The sequence below is a fragment of the Paramisgurnus dabryanus genome, chromosome 11, assembly GCF_030506205.2.
Source record: "Paramisgurnus dabryanus chromosome 11, PD_genome_1.1, whole genome shotgun sequence".
In the NCBI taxonomy this organism is placed as follows: Eukaryota; Metazoa; Chordata; class Actinopteri; order Cypriniformes; family Cobitidae; genus Paramisgurnus; species Paramisgurnus dabryanus.
In genome coordinates, this window is record NC_133347.1 from 29,825,221 (window position 1) to 29,831,978 (window position 6,758).

The window sequence follows — 6,758 nt, forward strand, 5'->3', positions numbered from 1 at the left end:
AATAAGCATATAATGTTTATTCAATAAAGATATTGCTTCTTCATTGCTTTAAATATTATTCACAATTGATTAGAACATCTCAAAAAACGCGGTTCGGTTGATGCGTAGTGCTTAATTAACAGGCGACCTAACCCCGGTCTCATTGCTATTCACAATTTGTCCAACAGCCAAACCTCAGTGTTTATTAAAACATTTAAACACGCTTCGCAATTTGAAATTGTTCTTCGGTATTGTCTCTCATCGACGCACCATTAAATTGATATCAGGTCATTAAATATCACGCCACGGAGTTATGCCAATAAACTTTATAGACTTTATGGACTAAAGAAGATTTGTCTGTATTAACTCACCTCGTAACCAACTGCAGGACTTCATCCCTAAACGCCGGTTTCTACTAGAAGCGCACATAATTAGCCTTTACCATTGAATAATTTCCACCTGTCTCACCTAAAGTTCATTCCCTCAGCCGCAGCAGCAACCACAAACACCGCTCCCGCACTTGATTTCATTTTCAATCTCAAGGCCACAGCAGTTATCTGACCAACCGCAATAGCGCCAGTTAAAATCCATTTCTCACTGCCGCAGCAGTGTTCTCGGACTCCGATTATTCACCAGCCCCAGTTAAACTTGATATTTCTCCACCTCAGTAATTTCGTCCTCTCACGATACTTTGTCAGAGAAAATTGTCAATTTTTTCTATTTGCAGTTGTGATCCCGGTTTCGTCCCCTCACCCAGCTTTTAAAATAATTTTACTTCATTGCTTCAGCAATGAATTCGGCCACTTCTTTCACAATAATTCGTCAGAGTAAATTTACAATTTTTCTTCCACAGTAGTGATCCAGCCTCCATCCTAACACCCAGCTTTAAATTTATTTTACTTCATTGCCGCAGCAATTATTTCGGCTGCTTCTCCCTTGATAATTGTCAGAGAAAATAACTTTTTCCTACCACATCAGTGATCCAGGTTTTCTTCATCACACCCAGCTGATTAAATTATTTTTACTTCATTGCCGCAGCAATGATTTTGGCTGCTTCTTTTACGATCATTTGTCAAAGACCATTTTTTATATTTCTCTACCGCAGCAGTGACTCCTGTTTTCGTCCTCACACCCAGTTTCTAAATTAATTTTACTTCATGGCCGCAGCATTTATTTATTTTTTCGGCTGGTTTTTCACGAAAATCTGTCACAATGTTCTTATTTTCTCTCCCGAAGAAGTGATTCCTGTTGGCGTCCTCAAACCCAGCTTTTAAATGAATTTTACTTCATTGCCGCAGCAATGATTTCGGCTGCTTCTTTCACGATTATTTGTCAGAGAACATTTTTATATTTCTCTACCGCAGCAATGATCCTTGTTTTCGTCTTCGCACCCAGCTTTTAAATAAATTTTACTTCATTGCAGCAGCAATGTTTTCGTCCGCTTTTTCACAATAATTTGTTAGAAAATGTTTACATTTCTCTACCACAGCAGCGATTTCTGTTTTCGTCCTAGCACCCAACTTTTAAATTAATTTTATTTAATTACCGCAGCAATGTTTCGGCTGCTTTTCACGATAATCTGTAAAATATATATATATTTCTCTACCCAGCCGTGATTCCTGTTTATGTCCTCCAGCCTCTTAAATTCATTTTACTTCATTGCCACAGCAATGATTCGGCTGCTTACTTCACTATAATTCGTCAGAATTTTTATTTCTCTTTACCGCAGCAGATCCTGGCCTTCGTCCTCACGGCCAGTTTTCAATAAGCTTTATTTTAAAAAATGTTAGGGGCGAGAGGGAACTTTCCGCTGTCATCAACAGTCTTAAATATAGTTTATGAACTTCTAGCTCCGTTCTTGGATTTTTTGTTTTGTTTAGCTAAACTTTACTTTTGAGAATTGATCACAGATTAAAGATCAATTGTTCACAAAACGAGAACAATTGCCGTTTGCTCTTGCGTTTGTAATAATTTTTTCATACAAGAGTGCTTCTACATTGCTGATAGCACACATACACGTCTATTTGATGTCTATGCTACATTTTCACCTGCAAGATGTAATTTTTGATGATTAAATTGCACATCTGCAATACATGACTCGCCCTTCTCAAATTCTCACTATACACGCTGCAGAGATGTGGTGCGTGCGCGACGCGAATGCTCTGCTCATGAAACTGATCAACGATTTTTCTATTGAATGCCAAATTCGGAAAGTTTGACTTTGGTTCATAAAAGCAAAGCGGCTGGCTGGCAGCAGGCCAATTGGGCGGCAGGCTGCCGGGAAATTTTATTCCAGGTTGTTATGAGATGTTTACTCACCCAGATTTTTTTTTTTCCCCAGAGCTCCAGATCCTTCTAATGCTTTTTCATTCGTACCCGTGCTGTCTAGGTGTCCAAAGGTGTCATTTCAAACGCATCCCTGATAGCACACATACATCTCGAAGATGTCTATTTGATGTCTGTGTTTACATCTGCAAGTCACATTATTTAGATTGTTTGCTCATCTGCAATACGTCTCTGGGACTTTTCCTAAAAGATGTCATAGACATATTAAAGATGTTTTTGATTTATAACGTATGTAAAGCAGCTCTTTCTAAGACCTTTATAAGATGTGTTTACACACCAAATGTATTCCACTTCTCCAGATCTTTATCAGACATCTTACAGTCGTACCTGTGCTATCTGGGATTAAACGGTGCCGTGCTAGCTGCAAAGCTAAGTGGATCACGTCTTTGGGCTTTGATCTCACAGCGTAGTCTACGTATTATAACAATCGAGAAACCCTGCTTTTCCCATAAACTGACCGGCCGCAGATGCATATTCTATAACATTCATATATTTTTTATACATATTCACGCTTTTTCAATTGCGAGGCGATGAAACAAAAATTTCAGTCTTCCGTTCCAGTTTTAATTTTCTTATTTGTTGACACTTATATCAACGAGAAACCCCGGGACCACTAGCTTTCTTTATCTGCCCAGTCCCACCCGCAGCAAAGGTAAGCTGCATGCTCCCACAAGGTTCGAGTTGGGTCCCGCTGGTCCCACCGGATACCAACCTCTTAACACAGTTCTCTAAAGTAAGCAGACAAGCCCACAAAATAGTCACAAGATGTTCTTATTTTGCGTTTTTCCCCCTATAGAAATTTATCATAAATAATATAGTCTGTTGCTCCAAAAAACGTGTTCACGATTGTTTCCAATGTTCGTGTGTTTTTTGCGCAGTTATTTGTCAACAAAAATCGAATTAACATGTTGGCTAATTATCAACCACAATCAGCCTCTAACAACCTTTCGCTCGATACGCATTGATTTCAGCAGTGATTTTGTCCTGCTCATACTACTACAGTATTGATCCCAGCCGATCGCGCTCTTATTTAACAGTTGTCGCAACCTTTTTTCTCACTGCCTTAGTAGTGATCTTATCCCGCTCGCTCCGAAGCCCCAGACAGCGCATTTCCTACTCCCGCAGGAGTTATTATTTGTTTATTTGACAGGGACCATACAAGCATACATAGTTACAATACATAGCCCGTAACTGATGCGTAGCATATAGTGTTTATAGCTAGAGCTAAAATCAGCCCAAATTTCGCACACTTTTTTCCGTATAACTTTGCTCACTGCAGCAGCAGTGATTTCATAACGCTCGCACTCCCGCAGTAGTGATTCAGCCTTGCTCCCGCAGGAGCCCCAGTCCGTTCGCTTCCCAGTAACTCCCGCAGGAGTCTGAAGCCAAAAAATTTCGCACAGCTTTTTCTGTATAACTTTGCTCACAGCCACAGCAGTGATTTCATAACGCTCGCACTACCGCAGTAGTGATTCAGCCTGCTCCCGCAGGAGCCCCAGTCCGTGCGCTTCCCAGTAACTCCCGCAGGAGTCTTAAGCCAAAATTTCGCACAGCTTTTCTGTATAACTTTGCTCACTGCCGCAGCAGTGATTTCATAACGCTCGCACTACCACAGTAGTGATTCAGCCTTGCTCCCGCAGGAGCCCCAGGCCGCACGCTTCCCATTGACTCCCGCAGGAGTCTTAAGCTGAAACTTCGCACATCTTTTTCTGTACAATTCTTTCACTGCCGCAGCAGTGATTTCATCTTCGCTCTTACTACCGCAGTAGTAATTCAGTAAGAGGAAGAAGAAATGGTTTGATGATATTCTACCCATTTTTTGGGGGGGAGAGAGAGGATAAATCTTACAGACCTTAATTACTCGCAGGCTCCTGCTCAACTTGCTGTCCATCAAACACTCTTTTGGGGGTTGAACTTGTGGCTCGAGCCCCAGCCTCAGGTTCGCTCTCTCTGAAGGTTCAGAGCTCAGGTACAGAGCTCCCTTCGAGGACAGCAAGCCAAGTTTGTTTACCATTAATCATTAAGACCTGAATGCGCAGGCGAACTAGTGAAATGCAGTTCTAAACGTAGGTTCGGGAGGAGCCTAAACATTCAGGCCTGTCAATCATCATCATCATCATGGGCGTATATAAGGCAGCCTTTAGGCCTTCCTGTCCAGCTGCTTTCTTTTCCGACATCCCTCCTCCTCCCCATCTCCTCCTTCACTCTCTCCTTCACTCTCTCCTTCTTCCTCTTTGCAGTTCCGTTGCGGGGGGTTGAACTTGTGGCTCGAGCCCCAGCCTCAGGTTCGCTCTCTCTGAAGGTTCAGAGCTCAGGTACAGAGCTCCCTTCGAGGACAGCAAGCCAAGTTTGTTTACCATTAATCATTAAGACCTGAATGCGCAGGCGAACTAGTGAATATTATGTTGTTTATTTTCCAATGTTTTTCATATGATCGAGATGATAAGCTGTTGAGCTCTTCTTGCTTTTGCTTAAGTGATTTTAGTTGTGAGCGGGACACTGAAGTTTACTTCAATATTTTTAATGTAAATGTTAATATATTACGACAAACTATAAATTGTTGGAAAGGCCTAAGAATGTAGTTTTCATATTTCAGAATCTTTTAGCAGTAATAATAATGCAGTAACTGTAATTTATTCATTTGTGACAAGAGCAAACTTCACAGCAAACCAACACAAACCTCAGTTTTTTTTTAATAATTTTATGTATTAAAAATAATAGTATATTGCATTTTTTATTACAAAATAAATGTAAACTGCTATAAAAATATTTTCACCTCCAGACACTTCTGTAAAAAACATTGAAGTGCCGTCTTTAAAACAAGACCAAAATTAGGCTTCTAGACCAAAAAAAGCCAATTAATTTGTTAACATATTAATTTGAAGGTGTACATCACCTTTTCACCCCCCCCCCCACTCAAAAAGGGATGCACCAGTTAAAGGATTAAAGTGATTTTCTAAAGGGTAGAGCAGGGGTCAGTTCTTCATACATCACGTACTACCTCAGAGATCAAATGACACATCCGAGATGTTCAGATCTCACTAAATATGATCTTGCTTATCAAGTTCTTTGAACACTCCTGCTGTTGATGATTAATATGGCAGGATTGAATTATCTGAGATCATTGCACTTTCGTGCACCGCATGAAAAGGCAATACATATTGATGGTTGAAATATTGATCAGCAACGCTGTGATTGGCCGGTTGTTACAATGGCCACGAACACGCCCATAGTTTTAACCCCTGCAGTGCGTGAGCTATTGATGTAAGGTTATATTAAACATGTAATGACAGGAAATGAAGCTATCCAATCATTGCAGTGGGCATTTACAACCAGGGCTGCATTCCACTCCAGTATTAGACACACACTCGCAAACTTCCCTAAACTCTTCCCCTCGGGGAATCCCTGTCGCCATATTGAAGTGGATGAGGTAAGTTTATATGGACAGACCCGATTTTGACCGAGGGAGCGAGTCTACTTCATATACCACAATGTAACACGATTGTGACATCACTTCAGCAGCTTGCGCTTTGCACAGTTAAAATGATTGAAGGGGTGGTCTCCACTTTTCATGTGATCAAGGGCTTAGGGCGATCCATTTGAACCCACTTCAAGTGTTCTAGCAGAAGTGGGCACTCGTACAACGTAAGCAATAACGTACATCTGAGTGAACGAGACTGAGGGAAGTTAGCGAGGGAAGGTCATAAAAAAACGAACTGGAACGCAGGCCCAGTCTTCAATGCGACTCGCCCCTTCAAACGAACCATTTCTCCAGAGAGCCACTAATCCATGTTATAAAATAGCCTATTACTTAATGCTTTTGATGTTTTTGAATGTAAAAACCACGCAAACATCATAAGTAGACCTCATACACAGTATAAAACAATAAAATCCACAGGTTCATTGCCCCTTTAAAATACAAAGATACAAAACTTTAAAATGTAGAAATTTAGTTTATATTTTATAATATTGTTAAATATTTTGTTATCTTATTTTAAATTATAAGACAATTCTTTTTTTACAGTAAAATTGCTTATATTTCTTTTATGTAAAAATTTCCCTTTTTTAGTCAAATTATATAAAAAAAATTATATTAAACCATCCACATATAAATTTGTAGAGCAATTCGAGTGCTTTTATGCCATTCTTAAATGTGAAATCATAAAAACATTAAGTGCATTTTTATAGTTTTTAAAATTTAAATGCTGTTATGATACACTTTTTACATACTTAACCTATTAATGTATTTTAAAGAATGTGGGTACATATATCAAATTATGAGGCAATAAAAATTTTTTCCTGCTTGTAATTCTTTTCAAAGTGTGCTATTTAAGACAGTGCCTCTGCAGGACACCGGCCTTCCAAGACCGAGCTTGAGCACTTGTGCCATAATATCTTGGCTTCATAGAAAGTGTTACATCAATTAGTAATGG